The sequence below is a fragment of the Cupressus sempervirens genome, chromosome 11 (genome assembly GCF_028749045.1).
Source record: "Cupressus sempervirens isolate cs-2001-9-10 chromosome 11, ASM2874904v1, whole genome shotgun sequence".
Classification (NCBI taxonomy): Eukaryota; Viridiplantae; Streptophyta; class Pinopsida; order Cupressales; family Cupressaceae; genus Cupressus; species Cupressus sempervirens.
The window spans coordinates 133,747,529-133,761,732 of NC_143128.1; the positions used below are offsets into that span (position 1 = coordinate 133,747,529).

General features: G+C 33.4%; 1 pseudogene; it reads left to right on the forward strand.

Annotated features, from left to right (window-relative positions):
- Positions 1 to 5,833: 5,833 nt before the first annotated feature.
- LOC149528556 (glutathione S-transferase F9-like) lies at positions 5,834 to 13,533 on the forward strand (annotated as a pseudogene).
- Positions 13,534 to 14,204: the final 671 nt, after the last annotated feature.

Here is a 14,204-nt window from a genome sequence, read left to right on the forward strand (position 1 = left end):
TGGGATGAGACCTCTTCATAAATGAGTACCTGATTGGTTAAAATCGGGTACCCATTATGGTTTGGGTGCTCAATACATATTCAAAAGCTAGGCATAGGATTTTTGAATACGAATTAGCTACCTAAACTTTGAAATGAAAACTAGGTAGCCAATTTTAAACAAATTGGGTAACCAATGTTAAAAATTGGATACCCGATTTAAAAAAAACATATAACCCATTTTTTGTGGGCTTTTTTGTCATTTTCATGCTCATTGCAGAATGGGAGGCTGATTTCACATGAAAACGATAGCCCATTTTGTGTTTTCTACTAATCTTGAACTATTATTTTTCACTCTACCAGATATTTTAGTTTTTTTTATATTATTTTATTTCATTTTTTAAGTTTTTCACTTTATAATTTTTTCAATTTATTGTTGTTTTACATTTAATAGTTTTGTATATGTAAAATTTTACTCTATTGTTAATAGATTTATATTTAGGTTATTGTTAATTTAAAATCTCCACAGATTAAAATGTGATATTTTTTTATGGTTATATGTTCATTTAAATTTTTGTTTTGTAGATCTTCATTTTAAAATGATTATTTTGGATGTTTCAATATATTTAATTAAAGTGATGGATGATTAGATAGATGGATTAGATGTGTAGATTGTTTAAACATGTAGCTAACCATGTAATCCAATTTTAACTAGAATCATAGTAAGATTGAACTTAATATATGTACACCCTAACTAAACCCTACATAATATACATAATTGAAACCCTTACTTCAATCCCACATCTAACTCTGAACCTTAAATTCCTAGTTCTAGATAATAAGTTAAGTTTCTTGAACCTTATATTCATAACTCTACCATATAGACACTAAATTCTAAACGTAAATGTAAACCATAATGTTAGCTACCCATATCCATACCCTAACACTAAACCTAACCAAGCTTAATTAACTCATACCCAAAAATATTATTTCTAAACTTAACCATGTAACCCTAATCTTGTAGTTTGAGGTGATGTATGTATGTTTGAATTGAATAATAGTTTAATATTTTATGTACATGTATTACATGTATAAAAATTGGTAAGTGTTGGAGTCTCTCAATTATTCACATATGTGCTAGAAGCAATAGTCCACCAAGATAATTGAGAGAGGTGAGGGGTGAATCAATTATTTAACAATTAAAACATTTATCTTCTTTCAACAAACTTAATCATTCAACCAAAATAAATAGAAACCATAATAAGATGCACATAGACAATTACACTAGATATGTTAGCTAGGGAAACCCTTGATCAAAGGGAAAACCCTAGTGGGAATGCTGCCCACAAGATGATGTGCTAATATAAATATTCCTTTGTTAGAGGATGGACCTTGTTAGGAGTCTATTACAACATTTAGTACATAGAGTCCATGTTAGGAGACTTTGAATCTCTATTAGGAGATTCTAACTCTATTAGGAGTTGTGTCAACCTTGTTAGGAGTTGTAGTATACCGTATGCAAGAAGCGCACACTGTCCAAACATGCAATTTCAGAAGAGCTCATTGCTCAAACATGCAATTTACTCTTATTTTCTTCTTTCCTTTTTTTTTTCAACCAAACCAATCATTGTCAAACCTTGTAGACTAGGTCACAAACCTTAAATCAAAATATCAAACCTTAGACCACTTAGCAAAGCCTTGGCAATGAAGTTTCCTTCACTTCCATTCTACTTTGCTCAACTTCACATTCCACTCTTATTGCTACTTTTCATCAATCAAAAAATATACTAATCCATACTCTCATGATAAAGGAAAATGTCCTTCCTTTATACCAAGTCCTCAAAACAATTCCCTGAGTCATCTGTTAGACCTTCTCAATTAATCATTATAGGACCACATTAAGAACACATTACACTTAGTGATAACATTAATCTTCCATCTTGCAACTTGAATAATTTTTTTTACATGCAATATTATGATGAGTAATCTTAGCCACGTCATCACCAACATATCTTCTTCAAATCCTCAACCTTGATTCTTAGAATAGCAATTCTACTAAGAGATATAACAAGCTTACCAGGACATGCCTCTGTAAACTCTATCTTAGAACATACATCACCAAAAATTACATAAATTTTTCCAGACTTATCATTTCTCATTCCAATGTTAACTACATATACTTGATATTTAGAAGTATCTCCCATAACCTCATATAGTTAGAATACTCAACTAGCTATCCATATCAACTTGATATTTCCACTATTCTTCTATCAGATACCACAAATAACTGCTATGATGACATCAATGAAAAACTTGGCCATGGATGTAACATATCATCATAGTAACATATCTCTATAGTCCCCCATAGGAATATCATTAGCATTCATGCTTACAACAATCTTCAACAATCTCTCCCTTTGGCATTGATGGCAACATAGATGAAAAACATCTAGTTCCAAGAATACCAAAAAAAAGACCGTTCATCTTACTTTTCAAATCCTCTTCATCAAAAATTCTACCCCATTGATATACCTCAATGTTCTTTCTATCAAACTGTCATTCCATGTTGTACTTCTTCCAAACTTATTGTTCTTCCTACCGAACTTCTCCAACTATCATGTTGTATGCTATTTTTCCATATTTTTCATGTTGAACTTCTCCCCCATTGACATCAATGTCAAAGGTTTCAACAACCAACTTTACTACATCAAACTCTGCAACAATTGATTCTTACTTAGCTGAAGTGCCCAAAGACACTATTTAGAACATCATCCAACAAGATTCCTAGATGACTTTGACAATTATAGATACTCCTCCATATAGGAAGCATTAGCATCCAGTCTAGACAACAATGGTTTCGTTAACACTATTCTTCTTCCTTAGTGCCTACACAATGGGGTAAAATATAAATATTTTTGAAATTAATAAAAAATAAGCATTTCCTTCTTATTGATTAAAAACCATTATTAGTATCCTCTATAAAGTCTAGAAGAAAGGTAATGTTGTCATAAAAAATAGTATTTAAGCACTACTAAATTACATGAAATGGATATACCCTGAGTCAAGTTTATTTAAATATCACTTTATTAGAGATAAATAGGAGTGTAAATAGAAATAACATAAATAAAGGTGATAGAAGACAACCTTTGTTGATAGATTAATTAGAGGGAATAGTTTTTTAATTATTACTTTATATAGAATTGAGCATTATCATCCTTGAAAAAAATTAAGACAAGTTCACATAATTTAGTCCCATACCCTAAACACTTCAACTTCTTTAGAATAAATATACAACATATTCTAATATAAGCTTTATCAAAATAAAACTTAAATAAAAGACACTTTGCCTTGAATCTTGATTTTGAGCCCATTCCATAACTTTTCATGTCAACATAAGGTTATATGGGATAAAGAATTTGCAAATGAACTTGGTCCTTTATGGCCCAATTATCTATTTTACATCATGTTTAATTAGTGTACTTAGAGATTTAGCAATTAATTTATAGGAGATATTAGGAAAGGTAACACGATGAAATTCAAAGATAAAGTCCTCACTTTTCCTCTTCCAAAGGAGTTTGATTAAGTCTTTTTTTATATTATTTTTATTATATCCAAGCTACTCCATTACACAACCCAATGAAACTCAAAGGGGTAATCAAGAGTGAGATTATCCACTAGGGATGTGCACAATTGCTTGCAAAACATGAGCCTCACATATTTTTATCCTTATAGTTGAATGCAAAATATAATGGGTAACAAACCTACAAAAAATTAACTCTATTACTTGTGTTTTCTAATCACTTCTTTATTAACATTAAATTTTCCAAAACCATTCTTCAAAGATTTCAAATAGTACATACAAAAAAAATCTTTTATATTTGTTGTCACATTGTTTACTTAACAAAAATTCACTATTCCTAGAGCTCTTGCTAGAAGACATCGAAGAGATAAATTACTCTAAGTTCCCATAGATAAATAATGATCAAATCGACTAAACACAAGATACATCTTATGTGAAATAAATGGTCCCCGATCTTTCAATCAAATATGTACTCCTTTTACCCAATTTTAACATAATTGAAATATTTAACCTTGGATGAGTAATTGAAATATTTAACCTTGGATATGTGAGGACACTCAAATTTTCCCGTAGATCTAAATCATGTGTTGTTTCATTCCTCTCGAGAAAACTCCTAATAATTTAAGGAGCGATCATTTTTAGTTCCTAAGGCTCATGGTTGTTATTTATCTTCTAAGCAGAAAATTAGAGTTGGGATTGGAGAGGAACCTTGGAAAATATTATCTCAATTATTTTTCTTGTGTTATGTGTAGTAATAAATGGCGTAAGGCTGATGGATTGAAAATATTTTTTTGTGGCTTTTTTTCTTTTATATGGAGGCTTCATCTCTTTTGCAATTTCTTTGGAAGGCTTGAAAACAAGTGTCAACATAAATTTTTTTTTGATTCTTCATCAATTTGATGGAACAAACAAGTACAATATCAGGGTGCACCTTTTGCAAGTAGCTTTCTTTAAAAAAAAATTATTATTATTTCAATATAAGAGTGTAATAGTTTCTTCATAAATATGAGACTTCAATTCACTATATTGGGGTAAATGGATTAATATCAAAAATATCATTTTTGTGTAAAAGGGAGTTCAAAAGAATTCCTTACTATTGTAAATTCTTTGGTTTCTTCAGATCTTCTCATGAAATTATGTTATCCTCTTAATATAGTGTCTTCACATACACGGTTTGGCTTGGAACCTCTCCCTTTTTCTTTCATTGAAAGAAATTTATTTGAAACTACTAACCTCTACAAAGCTAAATATCAAACTTAATCAAATGGGGTTGCAACTTGCAAGTTTAAAGGAATGAATTTAATGAATTTAACCTCAAAATTTTGGTGGTCAAAAGTTGAGGCAAGTGCATAGATCTTGGCTTGGAAGATACTCCATTTCAAATTTCATATTAGGGAAGGAGTTAAATTTTAAAGAGTTGGACAACTAAGTGCCCTTTTTTGACAAGATATTGGAAAACATAAAGCATACTTTTTGGGACTTCTTTTAGGTTAAAATGAAATGGAATATAATAACTGATCATTTTCTGAATATTTTTAGCACATTTTGTGATAGAAACAAGTTGTTTAGAGTTTTGGTCTACACAAGAATATAGTTGATGATTGTATAAGACATGCTACTTTTTTACTTATTCAGAAAAGTAGATATTTAGCTATATTTTCTAATCACATTTCTAAAAAGTTGAGATGTTGCAATTTTACTATAACATTATGTTATAATTGACTACTTTATGTTTTCAACTATTTAATAGAACTTCAAACATATGCTTTATTCAACCTCTTGATACATTTAATACTCCATTGTAGAGTCATTGTTTAATCTTTATATATAGATTTTGATCATTTTCTTGACTTTCTAGTCTTTATTGTGTCTTTTATTGATTAGTTATTATTAATTAATTTAGTTACTATGTCTTTTATCAATTATTATTTATTATTACTAAGTCAGATCTAATCTGTTTTCTTTGAAAATACAATTATGAAATTATCTAAACACCTAGCCCAATCATTTTACCCTTTCGATCAAATTAGTGCAAAAACTTAGTAGAAGCCGATAGTTTGACATTTTAAAATTCTTTCAGGATTGCCGGAGCATAGAAATATATAGCTCTCTCTTGTCTATATCAACGCAAACAAAAGTTGCATTAGCTGGCGAAATTCTTTTGTCAGATCCACTCTTCATTAAATACCATTACAACTGTCTCAAATGCATAGCAGCACATAAAATAAGTAGAGGAAAAAGATAGTTTTTGTTTGCATTAAAGAAGAAGAGCAAAATGGGTGTGAAGTTGTTTGGATCAGGGCAGGTAGGTTGTGCCAGAAGGGTACTTGCATGCCTTGTTGAGAAAGGCATTTAGTTTGAAATTATGCCTGTTGATAGTTGGAATATTAAATGCATTTAATGTTTGTCTCTGCAGTCAAATGCCCACCTACCATCCTTGACAACTTGCACAAAAGTCATAAACATTTATTATAGGTAGGTGAGTTTTTCAAATTTGCAAATGAGGAGGAAAACATTTTTGGCAGAAGACAAAAGAAATGTTCTATTCCATTCGACCAAAAAGATAGAAGTAGAAGTTGAAGAGCTCAAAAGTTGCAAAGAGAAGAGAAGTGATCAGTAGATCCAATCGTCAGAGTGCAGAAGGAAGTTTATTTTGTGCTTGCAAATGCACGTGTTTCTTCTCTGGTCATTCTGTAAGTTTATTGTTTGTTAAGTTTTTCCTATTGAAGAAATGATTGTTCCAGGCATTATTGTATGCAGCCATAAGAGTTGCAAGTTTAATTTTTTTTGAAGTATTGAAGTTGTTTAAAGTTTTAGGATTTATTCTGGTTGAAGCTGAATGCTCCTAGATTTGTAATAGTTTTGAATCAAAGTTAAATAGCAAGCAAGTAGGCATATGCAAATCCATTGTCTTTCTTCTATATATTCCATTTGTGAAGTTTATTGTTGAATATATTTAAGCTTTGGGTTCTCTAGTTTTAATGGTGGAAAAGTTCACGTTGAAAGCCTATCACTCGATTTGGTCTTTAATTGTGGTTTAACTTTATAGTCATTACCGGGTTCACTTGGTGTCTTCTTCTACCGAGTTCCACCCACTTGTGGCTACCGAGTTCACTCGACATCCACACTACCGAGCTCACTCGATATCCAATGTCTATCGAGTTGCTTTTCATTTTCCAAGTTCACTTGGCACTCTCCTGCCACTCGGTTTATTAAAGTGTCGAGCAATTTTTGGCACTTGGTAATAGTTTGTGGTGAGTAAAATTTAAGGGTTGTGAAATTATTATTTAGGGTTGGTAATATATTTTTTACGTGGTATATGAGCTTTGAGGCCCCATATCCACAATGAGTTAGGGCATTTGTTTTGTTGGGATATTCGACATGGTAGGAGATGTAGGAAAGATATGGCATCAGCCATCACCCTTCAATGGACAAAATTATGATACATGTGCAAAGAAGATGAAAACCATAATGGTTGCAAATGATTTGTGAGAGTTTGTAGTTAATGGGTTCAATGATGTGATAGACCCAACTCAGTATGTTGCCCTCACAAATGCATAGAAGACTCGGTTGAAAGAGTCAAGGAGGAAGGATGCTAAGACATTAAGTTTGATTGAAGTTGCAATGACATAGATAGTATTCCCAAAGATTGCAGCAGCAAATTATGCAAAGGAAGCATGGGATATCCTTGAGATGAACTTCAAGGGGACTAATAAAGTCCATACAATAAAGCTATAGAATATAAGGAGGGAGTTTGAGAGAACCTTCAGATGAAGAAAAATGAATCAGTTGTAGACTTCAAGTCAAGGACCTCCAATGTTATTAACCAACTAAAGTCAAATGGAGAAGACTATCAAGAGAAGAGGATAGTGGAGAAGATATTGAGGAGTTTACCTCGTAAATATGACAATTTGGTCATGACCATAAAAGAGGCAAAAGACCTCACCGTTTTGACAATGGATGAGTTGATGGGTACTCTTCAAACCCATGAGCATATGATGAACAAATCTGCATCTTCTTCTTCACAAGAGTAAGCATTCAAAGCTCAGTCAAATTCAAGAGAAAGGGGAAGAGGAAGAAATGACTTAGGCAAAAACTCCAGAGGTAGAGGCCGAGGTAATGGAGGAAAAAGAAATGCTACAACAGAAAGCTTAAGAAGAGCAGATGGAGCAAGTAGCCCACAAAACACCTCAAGAGGAGGTAAGAAAAACTACAGCTCAAATAGGAGTAATGTAGAATGCTACTACTATCATAAATATGAGCATTATGCAAGTGAATGCTAGAAGAAGCATAATAATCAGTCAGGATAAGAAAATGTGGCTGATGTAAACATGGGAAGTGGAAATAATGCCACTGCCTTCATCATGTGTAATATTGGTGAAGAAGAAAGCCCTGAGGTTTGGTACCTTGAAAATGGATGTAGCAACCACATGAGTGGTAATGAAACTTTATTTTCATTCATTAACAAGAGTTTCAAATCTGAGATTAAAATGGGTAACAATGGAACCCTACCAATTGTGGGCAAAGGAGCTATTATGGTCTGCACCAAGAAAGGTGAGAAGAAGGAAATACAAAATACATATTTTGCCCCTGGAATAAAGACCAATTTGATGACCATTGGTCAGCTCATTCAAAATGGATACAAAGTGCTGATGGAGAATGACATGCGTGTCATTCATGAAAAGGATGGGAGCAAGAACCTACATGTAGTAGTCCAAATGACTAAGAACAAAATATTTCCCTTGAAGATAGAGACATGTTTCTCATCTCAAGTTGATGCTACACCTCACACACAATTAGCTCTAAGGAGTGTGATTGAAGAACCCTCATGGCTATGGCACCTCAGGTATGGTCATCTGGGCTATGTTGGTTTAAATTTATTGTCAAACAAAAGAATGGTAGAAGTTTTTCCATGCATAGGAAATTCATGTGACAAGTGTGAGGCTTTTATTTTGGGTAAGCAACATAGGCTTCCCTTTAATTCTAAAAATTCTAGGAGGGCTAGATATCCATTAGAGTTAGTGCATATTGACCTAGTTAGTCCTATGCATGTTACTTCCATTGGGGGAAGTACTTATTTCATGACATTTATTTATGATTTCAGTTGTAGGACATGGGTGTATTTCATAAAGAATAAATCTGAAGCATTTGATAAATTTGTAGAATTTAAAGCCCAAGTTAAAAGAGAATGTGGACACTATATTAAGGTCCTAAGAACAGATAGAGGAGGGGAGTATACCTCAAATTCTTTTGTAATTTTTTGTAGGAGACATGGTATAAAGAGAGAGCTCACAACCAGCTATATACCACAGCAGAATGGAGTGGCTGAAAGAAAGAACATGACCATTGTTGAAATGGCAAGGAGCATAATGAAAGAGAAAGGTCTCCCAACTAAATTTTGGGGAGAGGCTATGGCAACAATAGTTTACCTAATTAATAGGTGTCCTACAAAGGTAGTCTGTGATAGAATTCCAATGGAAGCATGGTCACAAGGAAGATGGATAGTTGAACACCTAAGGGTGTTTGGATGTGTTGCATATGTACATGTGCCTAAAGAGAAAAGAAAAAAATTGGATGAAAAAGGTGTGAAGTGCATCTAATTAAGGTATAGCTCAAAATCAAAGGCATACAGATTGTATGACCCATTGAACAACAAGATGACTCTTTCAAGAGATGTGAAATTTCTTGAAAATCAGTCTTGGTATGGTCCAACTGATGAGTCATCAAGCACTTCAAGGAAAATGCCAATTATGAGTGAAGAAGATGCTGATTAATAGCAAGAAGAAGGAGCAAATAGAAGAAAAGGCAAGTAGCCTCAGTCATTGCCAAGCTCCTCTAGGTATGACCCAGTGTTAGTACTGAGTAATAGTGAAGACCGAGCTAGTCGACAAAGTAGCAGCAGTGAAGATTCTAATCCCACACCCTCCTCCCTGGTACCAAGAAAGACCAAAAGCCTTAGGGAGATATACCAAGATGAAAGGTATGAAGATTATTATGAGAGTGTTAATTTTGCATTATTTTCTCATAGTGATCCAATATATTTTGAAGAAGCTATTAAGGAGAAGAAACGGTGTAAGGCCATGGATGAGGAAATAGATGCTATAGAAAGGAATGATACATGGAAGCTAACTAAATTGCCTCCCAAGAAGCAAGTGATTGGAGTGAAATGGGTCTACAAGAACAAATGCAATGCTGAAGGCAAGATTGATAGGCATAAGGCAAGGCTGGTAGTCAAGGGCTACAAATAGCAGTATGACAGAGATTATGATGAGACATATTCCCCGGTTGCAGAAATGGAAACCGTACATGTTGTCATAGAAATTGCAACTTAGCACAAATGGAAGGTATACCAAATGGATGTGAAGTCCACCTTCCTAAATGGTGTATTGAAGGAAGAAGTATATGTGGAGCAGCCAACAGGTTATGAAGTTACAAGTGAAGAGAATAAAGTATATAGATTGAAGAGAGCTCTTTATGGGCTCAAGCAAGCTCCAAGGGCATGGTACAGTAGGTTTGACTCATATTTGATGAGCAATGGCTTTAGAAAAAGCAATGGTGAGCCTACTCTCTACATCAAGGAAGCAAATGGTAATGTGTTGATTGTTGTCTTGTATGTAGATGATTTAATTTTTTCTAATAATGACAAGGCTCTAATAGGTCAATTCAAAGAGGCCATGAAAAATGAATTTGAGATGACATACCTAGGTCTCTTGAAGTGCTTTCTAGGCATAGAAGTAAAACAAATGCATGATGACATCTTCATATCTCAAGAAAAGTATGTAGGGCAGATCTTGGAGAGATTCAAAATGTAGAATAGTAAGGTAGCCCCCACACCAATGGTAGTAGTTCTGAAGTTGAGGAAGGAAGACTCTAGCAAGAGAGTGGATCCAACACTATACAAGAGTATGGTTGGAAGTTTGATGTATTTGACTGCAACTCGGCCAGACCTAATGCATGTACTAAGTTTGATTTTCAGATTTATGGAAACACCAAAGGATTCTCATTGGTAAGTGGGAAAAAGGATCCTAAGGTGTGGGAGAGGTACCAATGGATTTGGGATTTTGTATACTGCAAATAATGATTTGAAGTTGGTGGGTTATACTGATAGTGATTGGGCTGGAAGTATAGATGATAGGAAGAGAAATTTCGAATACATGTTTTGTATGGGATCGGGTGCAATTTCATGGGCATCCAAGAAGTAACCTATTGTTGCTCAATCTACAGCAGAGGCTGAATACATAGCAGCAAATGTAGCAGCATGTCAAACAATTTGGCTAAGGAGGATCTTGACAGATTTGAATGAAAAGCAAGATGATGAAACCACAATTTATTGTGATAGCATCTCATCAATTGCATTGTCCAAGAATCTAGTCTTACATGGGAGAAGCAAACATATAGAGATTAGATATCACTTCATCAGAAAGTTGGTGGAGAATGGAGATATCAAAGTAGAATTTTGTAAGTCTGAGCAGTAGCTAGCAGACATTTTTACCAAACCATTATGCATTGGAAGTTGTGTACACCTAAGAGAGTGTCTTGGTGTAGTTGATTTGGATCAGTAGTGATCCTTGTTTGTTTGGCTCAAAGACAAAGGGGGAGTGTTGGAATATTAAATGTAGTTAAAGTTTGTCTCTGGAGCCCACCTACCATCCCTGACGACCTGCACAATAGTCAATAAACATTTATTACAGGTGGGTGAGTATTTCAAATTTGCAAATGAGGGGGGAAAACATTTTTGGTAGAAGAAAAAAGGAATATTCTATTCCTTTCAACCAAAAAGATAGAAGTAGAAGTAGAAGAGCTCAGAAGTTGGAAAGAAATGATAAGTGATTAGCAGATCCAGTCATTAGAGTGCAGAGATAGAAGGAAGTTTATTTCATGCTTGCAAATGCACATGTTTCTTCTTTGGTCATTCTGTAAGTTTATTGTTTGTTAAGTTCATCCTATTGAAGCAGTGATTGCTCTAGGCATTATTGTATGCAACCATTAGAGTTGCAAGTTTAAAGTTTTTTGAAGTATTGAAGTTGTTTAAAGTTTTAGGTTTTTTTCTGGTTGAAGTTGAATGCTCCCAGATTTGTAATAGTTTTGAATCAAAGTTAAATAGAAAGCAAGCAGGCATACGTGAATCAATTGTCTTTCTTCTATAAATTCCATTTAAGCTTTGGGTTCTCAGATTTTAATGGTGGAAAATTTCACATTAGAAGCTTGTCACTCGGTTTGGTCTTTAATTGTGGTTTAACTTTATAGTCATTACCGAGTTCACTCGGCGTCTTCTTCTATCGAGTTCCACCCACCTATGGCTACCGCGTTCACTCGGCATCCACACTACCGAGCTCACTCGGTATCCAGTGTCTACCGAGTTGCTCTTCATTTGCCGAGTTCACTCGGCACTCTCCTGCCACTCAGTTTATTAAAGTGCCAGGCAATTTTTGGCACTCGCTAATAGTTTGTGCCGAGTAAAATTTAAGGATTGTGAAATTATTATTTAGGGTTCGTAATATATTTTTTACATTGATATCATCAAAGGAGAGCATAAAAAATAAGAGTTCCTAGCCTTACAAGTAGGGAACTTTGCATTGATATAACTCCTATTTTTACCTTGTCTTTTGTTCATTGCTCACTTAAAATTTGTATGATGCAACCCTTTGGAAAAGTTCCAATGGTCTAGGATGGAGATCTCACCATGTTTGGTAACAATTTCAATTGTTTATAATGTTAAAAAATAGATGGGTAATCCCGATTCCAAAGTATTTAATTATTATTCCATTTGTTCTTTTACTAATGTTAAATAAATAGCCTTATTTGGGTAAAATATTTAATTATTATTCCATATGTTCTTTTATTATTCCATCAGAATATTTTACTGCTTATACCCTAGCCTCATTTGGATTCTCCAATTTTACATGTGATATACTCAGTGTATATCTTGACCTGATTTGGGCTCTATAGATTTTAACGTGTTATGTGATATGCTGATTGTCCCATTCCTAAATTTTCATGTGATGTACCTAGTGCTATGTAGACTTTAATGTATCATGTGATATGCTAATTGAATATATATAAATATGACTTTACTGATATAGATTGTCACTTTTGATATGAGATGTGAGATATATTTCTGTTGTATTCAATTTATTTGAGATAAAATATTGGGAAGACAATTTAGAAGGTGAGTGTGTTTTCATAGTGATTGTTGATTAAGTATTGTTAACGATTTAATACTGATAATTTTAACTTGAAAGTGGTTTTAATCATTAGTTCTTAGTAGGGTACTTGTCAAACAATCTTTTGTAAAAATATGAAAGTGATTGGAAATTTGTCATATAAAATGTTGAAAAATACAAAATCTAACATGTTCAACTATTAGATCTTCTGCTCTACTTAGTCTTAATTCAAATAGTCCTAACATGTTCAACTATTAGATCTTCTCCTCTACTTAGTCTTATTTCATATAGTCTAGAGTTATCATTTTGCATTTATCCATTCAAACTATATATATATGGAACATTGATTTTTTTAATGTTTGATATATGTAGAATCAAGGGCCATCATAAGGTATTTCGCTGAGAAATATGAAGGGCAGGGGACCTTTCTGTTGGGCAAAACCCTGGAGGAGAAACCAATGGTAGAGCAATGACTGAAGTGGAAGGGTAGTACTTCAGTTCTGCTACTTATTCACTGGTTGTTCAGGTGTTGATTGTCCCAAAGCTTGGTCAGACTCAGGACTTGGCACTGATTGAGAGTAGTGCTGAGGAGGTGGGTAAAGTGTTGGATGTTTATGAAAAGAGGTTGTCAAAGAGCAAGTACTTGGTAGGGAATTTTTAAAGCCTTGCTAATCTCACCCACCTTCAATTTATTCATTATATAGTGGGCGCTACTGATAAGGGATATTTGATTACAAATAGGAAACATGTGAATGCATGGTGGGAGGATATCTCCTCCAGGCCTACATGGAAGAAGGTTTCAGCTATGTGAAACCATGGATTCTATGTCTGAGGTTGGAACAGTTTAGTGTGTTTTGAAAAATAATAACACCATGATATACACTGTACATGGTGGAATGTTGCCTCTCTTATGTATCAATAATGTTTTCAAGGAGATTATATTAATATCATCTTTTCTAGTTTTAGCACAATTTTATTGTCCACTTATCCATTTCCAAATGCTAGTTCTAATCCTTCTTTCTACCCTTTCTTCAAGAATGGGTTGCCTCTTCTAGTTTGATTGTGATTGTAATTCTTTTCTTTTGAAATAAATGTTTATAATCATAGAACTTTTCTTTGGCTAAAAGATCTTTTTGTCTCTTGAAAGGACATGTTCTTCATTGTAACTAACAAATTACTTTAACACATTTTATTAAAATAATCAAATGACATCTTTTTAAATAGCTAGTGATATTTTTATGTAGAATTTTAAAAATGGACTATAACATTCATGAATGAATCTCTACTAATTTCTAGCTCCAAATATTGATTAAAATTATTAACTACAAATACTTCTAATGTTGTCATGACAATCTCTAGTCAAAAGAATCCTCCTTTTTTCACAATCTAAACTTCAATATATTTGTTTATCCTTTTATATAACTCATTTTTTAAATCATTATTTTCATTAGTAACTTATTCAAATCTTAAAAGTTTATAATT